The following is a 12,704-nucleotide window of genomic DNA, read 5'->3' on the forward strand; positions in this document are numbered from 1 at the left end:
ACAGCCGTGTTCATCCACAGGGTGAGATTAGGACACAGCCGTGTTCATCCACAGGGTGAGATTAGGACACAGCCGTGTTCATCCACAGCGTGAGATTAGGACACAGCCGTGTTCATCCACAGCGTGAGATTAGGACACAGCCGTGTTCATCCACAGGGTGAGATTAGGATTATTTCACCATTAGCAGGTGTATAAAAGATGGTGTATTTAGTTGGTTTCTCCTGCGTCTGCAGTTTGCTGGTGTTTTGCTCATTAAGGACATCCAGCTCTGACTGTGGCTTTCATCTGACAGAATTTTGTCCTTGGCACAAACACTCTTTCATTTCTCAATCGCTCCACTTTCCAGAATGTTTTTCTCTCACTGTTGCTTCACAACTAATATTTTAAATCGGTCAGGTCTTTACAGGGTCACTGCATCTTTATCTGAGAAGATCAGAGAGCGATCTTTAAGGTTCTGCCTCTGATAAATTTCTATTTCATTACTTTCCCTTCTTTCCTTCCTTCCTTTCTTCCTTCCTTCTCTGTCTTCTCCTCCCTTTTTTCTCTCCCTCCATTTCCTCCTTACATAATTTCTTTTATTTCTTTTCCTTCCTTCCTTCCTACCTACCTTCCTTCTTTCCTTCCTTTGTTCCTTCTTTGACTTCTTCTCCCTTCCTTCTCTCCCACTGTTTCTTCCTTTTATAATTTCCTTCATTTCTTTTTTTCTCTTCCTTCCTTCCTTCCTTCCTTCCTTCCTCTCTCCTCTCCTTCTCTCCCTCAATTTCTTCATTCCATCCTTTCTTTCCTTTCCTCACTTCCATCCTTCCTAGCTTTCTTCTTTCTTTCGTTTCTTCCTTCCATCATTCTTCCTTCCTTCCTTACTTCCAGGCCTGGTCTTGCTTCCTAAAGGTTGATTAATAAAGCTGTGCTTTTGTACCAGGAATGTAGTTATTACTCTTACACTGTTGTAGTTGTTTATGTCTCTGATGTCCCACTCAATAGAGTTCAAAAGACAATCTGGTCCAAATGCTGGTCATGTTCAGACCCCGGTGCTGTGCTCCTGACAGGATGACGCTTGTAAGGTACTGTCTTTAATTACACCATGTTTCCCTGACGGTGAGTGTGGTGGTGGAGGTGGTGGTGGTGGTGGTGGTGGTGGTGGTGGTGTTGAGTCTCTTGCGGCTCTCATCACCTCAGCTACAACACAATTTCAGCCCTGACCCCTCAGGGGTATATAGCCTCATTACTTTACACGAGGGTAATGAGGTGCTGAAAGCCTCTCTGCACACACACACACACACACACACACTGAGTTTTTAAGGGTCACATGGTTACCTTGTATAGAGGGGGTCTGGTTAACATTAACAGAAGCACAACCCAAATCTTCTGTGCCACCTGAAAACACAGAGCTCCGGGGACAGCTAAATGAAACCAGCGCCAGTTTTTTGAACACACACATTGTCTTCTATGGAATCATAGCAGATCCGGAGACATCTTCAAACATCGACTTTACGTCGTTAGCGTGAGAAACTAAACTGTATCACACGGAAGCCTGAGGTTTACACGAATTAATAAGGCGACATCAGAAATGAAAGAACCAGACTTGCTAGCAAATTTACCAACTTAATGCTACTCAGAAATGAAAGAACAAGACTAGCTAGTAAATTTATCAACTTGATGCTAACTGAGAATGAAGTTTTTATTCACATTAGAAGATGACTATTGAGACCGAACGAATCCATGGTAAATCCAGTAAAAGAGATCTTATTTTCGAATTGGAGTAGGTGCCTTCAAAAATAAAGGAAGTACGAACACAACTGATTAGCAAAGCTTCTGGGAATGGAGAATATCTGATGGATTTAGAGATTTGTAATGAGTGCTCTGAAGGTAAAATACAGATCTGACAAAACGCTATTTAACGCTTTAAGCACAATTACACAAGTATTGTCCACCATCAATGTTTTAGCGCTTCCGGACCCTCACGTTACATTTTCATGTCTTTCATGTAACTGTCCATCAACTGGCACTCTTTCCATCTCTAAAAATCTCACCTTCTTCCGTTTCGTAGAAACCTCGCTAGCCTTGTGTGACAGTGACGACTTGTGAAAGAACCTCTGGTTTCAGTTCCTGTGGTCTTCCCATGTGTCAGACAGTATGTGTATGTGTGTATGTCAGTTTCTGTCTATGTGTATTGGATCCGTCAGCGACTACTCTCGCTCTCGCGGCCGCTTTGAGTTCCGCATAGACGTCTGGCTCGGCTGCGGTTCTGCAGACGGCATCTGTCTGCAATCACGCTTCGCCTTTTAACCACCGAGTCTTTCCACACTGCAATCATTTTTACACAATACCTGGCTCCACAAGCATGAAATTCACGACCCCGTAACAAAGAGACGACAGATCCATATCGCAATCCATCCGTCTTGTGAAACGGGTTCGCCGATGAGACTCAGAAAGGCATCGCGCCGTCAAAGCGCCGATACTCAAGAATGCTTAACCTCAGAAAAACTAATGAGTCGCTGTCCTCTCGAGGCTCTTGCTCGGCGAGGACATGATGTGTAAACACATGGTGTTCCAGTGAGGAATGAATGAGACCATATGATTTGCTGGGGCATGATGTCATCCTGTAATTACTGATTCAACAACCCTTTCTGCTGGAACTGGAGTTTTCTTGAACAGTGTTTTTGAATCAAATATTTTCCTCTTCTTTACACTCTGAGAACTATGGAGCAAAGACCAACCTTTTTTGACTTTTGCATAGGCATGTATACTGTAGAATTATCCCATGGCTCCCTGATTTCAATCCTCCACTGTGGCAACACTGCATGTCCTTATGTGTTTTTCCCAGGGTTCTCTGGTTTCCTCCCACCTTCTAAACTAGAATACAGTGCCCTGTGATATACTGGTGTCCCATCCAGGGTGTGTATTCCCATTTCATACCCAGGGGTCCTGGAATAGGCTTCAGATCCATCACCATCCTGACCAGGATAAAGTGGTTTAATGAAGAACCACACTGGAGGATGTAGTAGATTATTAGTCAATGTGTTGGACTAAGGTGTTGGACTACTGATCAGAATGTTGTGAGTTCGAATCCCAGGTCCACCAAACTGCCATTGTTGGTCCCCTGAGCCCCTCAGTTGTATATATTGAGATAAGGGCATCTGCCAAATGCTGTAAATGTAAGAAGAACAAATGAATCTCAGATAAGTTGGTCCGTGAAATATAGAGGAAACCAGCTGAACCCATGCTGTTCCCGACTGTGGGAAAGAAATTATATCTGCATAATCTTCCAAAAGATTCAGGCATGTGAAGTGAGTAGTTCAAGTTTATTTTTTTCCCGACGTCCCTGCAGATTTCAGTTTGAGCGTAGCGGTTTTGTTCAGCACATTTCATCAGGTTTTGAATATGGCAGCCTGTAGCAAAACGTTACTCCTGGACAACTTGATTGGAATTGACGGCAGGCCTCCGATGCTGGAAGTAGTTCAAGTGGACTAGGATGGACTGTAATGTTTTAGCTGTTTAGACTGTTAAGTATGAATATTCGGAAGAAAACAGATTCGTGAGCTGCAAATGCTAATTATATAGGCATCAGATCAGTAATATACACTGATCAGGCATAACATTATGACCACCTGCCTAATATTGGTGTTGGTCCCACTTTTGCTGCCAAAACAGCCCTGACCCATCATGCACCGTGTATTCTGACCCCTTTCTATCAGAACCAGCATTAACTTCTTCAGCAATTTGAGCAACAGTAGCTCGTCTGTTGGATCGGATCACACGGGTCAGCCTTCGCTTCCCACATGCATCAATGAGCCTTGGCCGCCCATGACCCTGTCACCGGTTCACCACTGTTCCTTCCTTGGACCACTTTTGATAGATACTGACCACTGCAGACCGGGAACACCCCACAAGAGCTGCAGTTTTGGAGATGCTCTGATCCAGTGGTCTAGCCATCACAATTTGTCCCTTCGTCAAACTCGCTCAAATCCTTACGCTTGTCCATTTTTCCTGCTTCTAACACATCAACTTTGAGGACAAAATGTTGACTTGCTGCCAAATATATCCCACCCACTAACAGGTGCCATGATGAGGAGATCATCAGTCTTATTCACTTCACCAGTCAGCGCTCAGAATGTTATGACTGATCAGTGTATATGTTTGTGCTGCTTGTTCATCTTGAAATTGGTGAGAATTTTGACTGGGCTCATAATTCAGTCTCTGAATTAATTTCTGTCAATTCATTCTGTCAATTCATTTCTGAATGACCCAAACCAGGGGGTTAATTAGATCTGTACAGTTATGCTGATGAATATTCAGGTGGAGGTCAGGCAGTACTAACAGCAGTGATGGTACATACACTATATTGCCAAAAGTATTTGCTCACCTGCCTTGACTCGCATATGAACTTAAGTGACATCCCATTCCTAATCCATAGGGTTCAATATGACGTCGGTCCACCCTTTGCAGCTATAACAGCTTCAACTCTTCTGGGAATGCAGTCCACAAGGTTTAGGAGTGTGTTTATGGGAATTTTTGACCATTCTTCCAGAAGCGCATTTGTGAGGTCACACACTGATGTTGGACGAGAAGGCCTGGCTCTCAGTCTCCGCTCTAATTCATCCCAAAGGTGTTCTATCGGGTTGAGGTCAGGACTCTGTGCAGGCCAGTCAAGTTCATCCACACCAGACTCTGTCATCCATGTCTTTATGGACCTTGCTTTGTGCACTGGTGCACAGTCATGTTAGAAGAGGAAGGGGCCAGCTCCAAACTGTTCCCACAAAGTTGGGAGCATGGAATTGTCCAAAATGTCTTGGTATGCTGAAGCATTCAGAGTTCCTTTCACTGGAACTAAGGGGCCAAGCCCAGCTCCTGAAAAACAACCCCACACCATAATCCCCCCTCCACCAAACTTTACACTTGGCACAATGCAGTCAGACAAGTACCGTTCTCCTGGCAACCGCCAAACCCAGACTCGTCCATCAGATTGCCAGATGGAGAAGCGCGATTCGTCACTCCAGAGAACGCGTCTCCACTGCTCTAGAGTCCAGTGGCGGCGTGCTTTACACCACTGCATCCGACGCTTTGCATTGCACTTGGTGATGTATGGCTTGGATGCAGCTGCTCGGCCATGGAAACCCATTCCATGAGGCTCTCTGCGCACTGTTCTTGAGCTAATCTGAAGGCCACATGAAGTTTGGAGGTCTGTAGCGATTGACTCTGCAGAAAGTTGGTGACCTCTTCGCACTATGCGCCTCAGCATCCGCTGACCCCGCTCCGTCAGTTTACGTGGCCTACCACTTCGTGGCTGAGTTGCTGTCGTTCCCAAACACTTCCACGTTCTTATAATACAGCTGACAGTTGACTGTGGAATATTTAGGAGCGAGGAAATTTCACGACTGGATTTGTTGCACAGGTGGCATCCTATCACAGTTCCACGCTGGAATTCACTGAGCTCCTGAGAGCGACCCATTCTTTCACAAATGTTTGTAAAAACAGTCTGCATGCCTAGGTGCTTGATTTTATACACCTGTGGCCATGGAAGTGATTGGAACACCTGATTCTGATTATTTGGATGGGCGAGCGAATACTTTTGGCAATATAGTGTATTTAATGATTTCTCATCTGCAAAAATACAGAGATCAACCAAGTCTAACACTTATAGGGTAAGGAGATGGAAACTATGGATCATGTAAGACGTGGCTCATTCACATTCCTCGATCCACGCCCAAATCTTTAAACTATTGTTAATACTGATTCTTCATTACAGATGCTTTGAAGCCCAGGGCTATGCTTAATCCTTGCCTGAAGAACCAGTTTTATGTGCCAAGTTTTTTTGTTCTATCTTTTGATTTTGAAAATGATATACATCAATAGCAACTCAGTTTCCAAGCAATTCCACAGTGTCATTGGAGCGTAACATTTGAGATGCCACTTGAACATCTGAGGACCAATTTAGGATTGAACTTGGCCTCATCTTGCATTTTGGAGCTCCACATGATTCAACATATTTCACATCACCCAATTCAACCTCATGCATTAACTGTGCTGTCTTATAGGGGAAATCTCTTTAAGGATGTTACCTGGATGTGACACAGCTGATCCAGTTTAACCGAGGTGAAACCAGGCCATGATACCTAATTTATTACGGCTGCCTAGGACAGATTAAGGCTGCCTACAGAAGTCCTGACTCAACTAAGATGTTGCCTAAGTGAGTCAGGATGAATGGACAAGGAATAAAATCCTGAATTCCAAATGCCAGTAAACATGTTTCAAGCTGAATACAGTCTCCTGCACACTGGGAATCATCCACGCATAAAAACATTGAGCCAATTAAATCCAGTTGCTTACTGGTGATAGATGGAGATTCTCCAGACCATCAGGTGGTTTATCATGGAATAGGTGGGATGAATGAAATATATATAAATATATATTTTTTTATTAGAGCAGGACTATTGCTTGAAGAAACTCGCATCTGTATACAGAAATGTGAGACCATGGCCAGTCATAAGATCTTGAGGAAGATTGTGGTAGGATATTATATTAAAACTGGATCATGGATCATCCTGGTGGGGTTATGGGCCATCATATCTCATGTCATTAAATGGGTGGTGGTGATGGTGTGAGATGTTATTACATGTCATATTCCATGGGCCTTGATTAAATGTTTAAATATCTGAAGTTGTCTATATTATATTATGCCAAACCATAGAACTATTGTACCATTGCAGACTGGGAAACCCCCACAAGAGCTGCAGTTTTGGAGATGCTCTGATCCAGTGGTCTAGCCATCACAATTCGTCCCTTTGTCAAACTCGCTTAAATCCTTACGCTTGTCCATTTTTCCTGCCTCTAACACATCAACTTTGAGGACAAAATGTTGACTTGCTGCCTCATATATCCCACCCACTAACAGGTGCCATGATGAGGAGATCATCAGTCTTATACACTTCACCGGTCAGCGCTCAGAATGTTATGGCTGATCAGTGTATATGTTTGTGTTGTTTGTTCATCTTGAAATTATATTATGCCAAACCATAGAGCTATTGTATTGAAACCCACATGGTACTGGTCTGTATCTGTCAGGACAGCCCAGTGTTTATCACTGCAGTGAACACATTTACTTTCGTTTATCAAAAGACGCAGAAAAACTGCCAGGTGTTGTACTATTCCTGGCTATCGGAAAGCAAATATATCTTCGCACAGCCCTTTGAAGGATGTCCAGCTTTCTCATTAACTGCTGCCACACAGATTTAAAATATATTGCGGGATGTGGAACAAACTATTTCAATGTATCATCACTCAAGACATGATGAAACCAAGCTTCCTCAGACTTGGCTTTCTGACAGAGCCCTAACTATTTCCCTGGAGCCCACATTACCCAACCAACCCAAAAGCAATTCTGAAAGAAACCAGGCCAGACCCTGAACCAGTAACTTCTTGGCTTTGACCATCTACCACAAGGCGATTGAATACTCTTCCAAGTCTTGGGGTATGCATGTTCTTCTAGAAGAATGGTTACAACCCCAGGTTCATAGCTGATGGCTGAGCTTCTGCTTTCTCCTTTTCTACCTATATTACAAAAATAATCACATTCAGAGAATCACTACTTATTGTGTAATTAAAATAAACATGCTTGGTCAAGGGAAATGTGAAATATGTTGCTCTTCTACTTACTGTTCTGGGAGGATTGTTAACCAAAACTATGCTGGCTTCTCTAAGTCGTATTTGTGTTTTTGGCTCTATATTTAGTTGGAAAAAATCCCAATTTTCTGTCTGACAGTTTGCCAAGATTCAGGCACAATGACATCCAGTACGTTTCCTCCAGTCAACACACATCATGCCATCTTCCCAAATTCACCACTATACTTTATTGTTGCTTTCCCTCCAAAAGCAGATTTAAAACTCTAAAAGCTGCCTCCAAAACCAAGAACAGTCCACCACCTTCCTCCAAACCCTGGTCTACACCACACTTCCTTTGTGCCTCAATATCTAAGATACAGACAACTCGTATAGTATGAACATTCTCCTGGTCCTCCAAACAAAACCTGGAGACCAACCTTCTCGATAATCCTTAGTTCTACCCAACGTCTTTTTCTAACACCGTTTCTATTTGGACAACCGTAAGGATTTGTTTTGATGAAAGGCATTTCTGCACCAAAATTTGCTGAATAGTGCTAATGCTAGCAGGGGTAATCCTGGACCTTGGTGGTCTGTTTCCTCCAAAAGCTACAAGAATCGATAATTGCTAGAGTATGAAATTCTGCGACTCTATCCACACTCTCGGCCATTGGATTTCTCTCAATGGAGTGAAATTTGCACAGCGTTTCCCAAGCTCTTACCTTGACTGCCTTTTCAGGGAACATAGTGGAATCCTTAACTTTTCACTTCTGACCTACAACCCACACACACACACACACACACATACACACACACACACACACACACATACTGTGCAAAAAGGGTTCTAAATGCATTGCAATCATGTGAATAATACAAGCCTGTATCCTAGTAACAGTGGTGCTGTTGCTGTTGGCACCCGTTTTTCACCTTAGTTCACATTTTCTGTTTGAAAATGATCATCAGTAAGATGCATTTGATCCTTAAATCCGTGACCTTTAATACGCCGACTGAACGGCTAACGTGCCAAAAGTCAGAACTCGGTGGCTTTCCCATTTGCCCTGCAGTCTAGGCGTCATCAGTGTCATTTGCTAATCCATGCTTTTTGTCCACTAATGCGTTGCATTCCCTCGGTATAAAAGACACATTGTATGACTCATAGTCTTGTCCAGCTTGCCCTACCACGTGTCAGAAGTAGCGTCAGTTTGTCTCACTCTCACACTCATACATGTGCACAGACATACCAGCTGGAGCCTCATTGTTTTCTGACAGGGCAGACTATAGTATCAGATGTGGCTGAATAGGACACAATGGCAGTTGAGTGTGTGTGTGTGGGACTGGTGACGCTGTGGTTGGCTTGCTCTTGGTGGGGTAAGCATGTGTTACACAGCCCTGGAGCCAGACGGCCATGCTTCATTCTGTCTCCTTCACCCAGTAGCACCGGAGCCTGAGCCGAGGGGCAGCTGGAGTGACCGATAACAAACACTTGCTTTTCTTCATCCTCACTTCGTCTGTCTGCTGCGGAGGTGATGGCGTCAGCTCTTCCCCTGTGTTTTCATTAGATTGAATACTGCATTGTGGCACAGAGACAGCGGGTATAAAATGCAGCAGTTGCAGCATCCATGGCCAAAACCATCACTCATTTTCTTTCGTTCGTTCTTTCTTTCTTTCTTTCTTTCTTTCTTTTTTTTTCACACTCCACCCACAAATCATTTTGTCTTTTGTTTTTTTCCCTCTATGCATGTGAGGTACTGAAAGAGGAAGTCTCAAACTATGAGTGATAGCGTGATTGTGAGCACTTGGGATGTGTTTTTTATACTTTCGAGCTTTGACTCACTGGGGTTACAGTTGACTCATTATGGGGTCTAGTTTTGTATCTTTACCCTGTGCCTCCTTGGGGTTCCTCGGGGTTCTCCGGTTTTTTCCCACCACACAAAAACATGCGAGGTGTATGTAATTACTCCTCACACTGTGTCACGCTCTCTCAGATCTACTAGCACTGCTTGACTGGTCTTACCATCTCTCAGGGTAAGAGGTGGGTAGACTCTTCTCTGTTCTTGGCACCAAGGTGGTGGAACAAACTTCCCCTAGATCTCCAAACATATGAGTCACTCTTTAAACGACGGATGAGGACCTTCCTCTTCCTGAAACACTTAAATTAGCTCTTATTTTCCTTCTTTGTTTTATGTATTGTTGTATGTATTTAACAAAACAATATTCCTCCATACACATTGCTCTGGATAAGGGTGTGTCCCAAATGCCAGAAATGTAAATATAAATGTAAATGCATAGATCCCTGCGATGAGCTGGCCAATCTGTGGTCAAGTCTTCCACCTTACAGCCAGTGTTGTTAAGCATAAGCTCCAGGTTCACTGTGACCCTAACCAAATAGTATCTGAAAGTGATTAGAGACATTCAGTACAACTCCTCTTCATCAAAAGTCAGTAATAAACTTAGAAAATACACTGACTTATTAGTTCCTTGAACATCATCAACAGTTTTATTTATTATTTACTATCCAGTGTCACCCATATGAGGATGAGGTTCCCTTCTGAGCCTGGTTCCTTTCAAGGTTACTTCCTCATATCATCTCAGGGAGTTTTTCCACAACACCGTTGCCTCAGTCTTCTCATTAGAGATAGTAACTTAACTTTAAACTTTAACTTTAAAATTTTCTGTTTCTATACTTCTGTAAAGCTGCATTGAGACAATGTCCATTGTTAAAAGCACTATACAATTAAATTGAATTGAACTGAACTGACCCATTGGTAACATTCAATATAATCTCAATCCACATGACCCAGAAACTACAATCAGACCTAAATGCTCTAAAGATTGACAAACTTGCTTAATGGAAGCAAACAAACCCTTCCCTTCTAATAATGAGCTCCACCAAACCGGTTATATTGATGATTGGGCGGAATAGTGACTAATCCCTCTCTGATTATAGTTTCAGTCTCAGGTGCACTTTACCATTACTGAAACCACTTATTAAACAAACCTTCAGAAGTGCTTGAGATATATGTGGGTACGAGGAAGGTTCGGTCTTTCTGAAGCTTGCTCTTGACCAATTTTTGACATTTAGAACACTAATATGAACCCCCTAATTTGGAGAGAAATACCAAATAAAAAATTTTTTTTGTGGAAGCCAGAAACTAGATGCTTTGTTTAGATTAGCCCTGATTCTCCTTCTGGAGGAACCTAAAGGATATGGGTTCCTGACAAAGCTCCTGGATTCTGTAAAAAGCTTCTGCAGTCGAAAAGCCATCAATAAAAAAAGAGAGAATTTTTTTCTTGGTCATAAAAACACAGGAAATGACCGCACTTTTACTACAGGCTTCAGACTCTCCAGAAGTGAGGACATGGACTTACATGGAAATGTCCATCATCATCTGCTCTGCTCACTGCTGGTGGCTGTCTTTGTGACACTTCAGTGCTTGACTATAGACTCTGTTATGAAAATAAAAGTAAACAATGTTTAGCTATACCAAACTTGGCTTCGGGGAAGTAAACAGTTCAATTTGCTGATCAGCATTTTATTAACTTTATATCAAAGTATAAGAACAAGCCATAAACGCCGATGAGATTCTTTTCCTTTGGATAATGCGCATCTAGCTAGCTCTCCCAGCTGAACGTGACGACGATGACGTTGTGCTAATGCTTACGTTTACAATATTTCCAACAGAACAAATATATATTAAAAAAAACCTCTCTTGTATCAGGTTGAGGAGAAAATTTGTTGTAAACATTACCAAATGGAAAAATATTCCCTCCAAAGCTTCAACAGTTCTGAATAAATCCAGCAATGCTAATGAAATATCCAGAATCTGCTCGTGGAAACATAAGCAAGACCCGAGGGATGGTTTGATACACAAATGATGTAAATGATCTAATCCTTATATAAATCCTTATAAAACTTCATACCCTGGAAACCTAGGAACCATTTTGATGAGTTTGTTTTTCTTGTTTTCTTTATATTTAAATTTCATTATTAGTTGTGATAAACACTGAGTACTGGTTTCAATCATTTCATGTAATACTTTTTCCTCTTGCGTATATTTCAAAACACTTCCTACTCAATTCCTTTTCAAACATTTATACCTTTCTCTATAATCATTTATTTGTAAAGAATGACTTTATAGCATCAGACAGCTCCAGGATCAGCTAATCTATCTGCTGCTGTGTCCAAGTTTTTTGTGTATTCTTAATGCTCGCTATTAGCATTTAGCTAGTTTGCGCTGAGATAATATTCTGCTAGAGAGTTAGCTGATACACTATATTGCCAAAAGTGTTGGGACTCCCAGAATTCAGATGTTGTTTTTCAGGGGTTGGGCTCGGCCCCTTAGTTCCAGTGAAAGGAACTCTTAATGCTTCAGCTTCATACCAAGACATTTTGGACAATTTCATGCTTTGTGGGAACAGTTTGGGGATGACCCCTTCCTGTTCCAACATGACGGCACACCAGTGACCAAAGCAAGCTCCATAAAGACATGGATGAGTGAGTTTAGTGTGGAGGAACTTGACTGGCCTGCACAGAGTCCTGATCTCAACCCCATAGAACACCTTTGGGATGAATTAGAGCGGAGACTGTGAGCCAGACCTTCTCGTCCAACATCAGTGTCTGACCTCACAAATGCGCTTCTAGAGGAATGGTCAAAAATTCCCATAAACACACTCCTAAACCTTGTGGAAAGCCTTCCCAGAAGAGTTGAAGCTGTTACAGCTGCAAAGGGCGGGCCAACTCAAGGGCGGAACATGTTATATTCATGTGCATGTAAAGGTAGACGTCCCAAAACTTTTGCCTATATAGTGTATGTTCTTCCATTCTTTGATGAAAGACTAAAATCAGTAATGTGATTGGAAATTGAGGCGAGTCTTCCTCAGCGAGTTCATCTTCATCTCCAGTGATACTTTATGTAAATTTAAAAGTTTGTACTTCCCAACTTGAACGGCATTGGAGATTAAAGGATTAAAGAATTTTAAGCCGTGCTTCAACTTTCACCAGAGAATTAATTCAGTCTTGAGTAAAGACTTTGGGTACTTTTTACTCTTGTGTTAGCAAAACAATGAAAAAAAATTTCCAATGATGCCACAATTTCCACATTGTA

The sequence above is a fragment of the Hemibagrus wyckioides genome, linkage group LG18 (assembly GCF_019097595.1).
Source record: "Hemibagrus wyckioides isolate EC202008001 linkage group LG18, SWU_Hwy_1.0, whole genome shotgun sequence".
NCBI lineage: Eukaryota > Metazoa > Chordata > Actinopteri > Siluriformes > Bagridae > Hemibagrus > Hemibagrus wyckioides.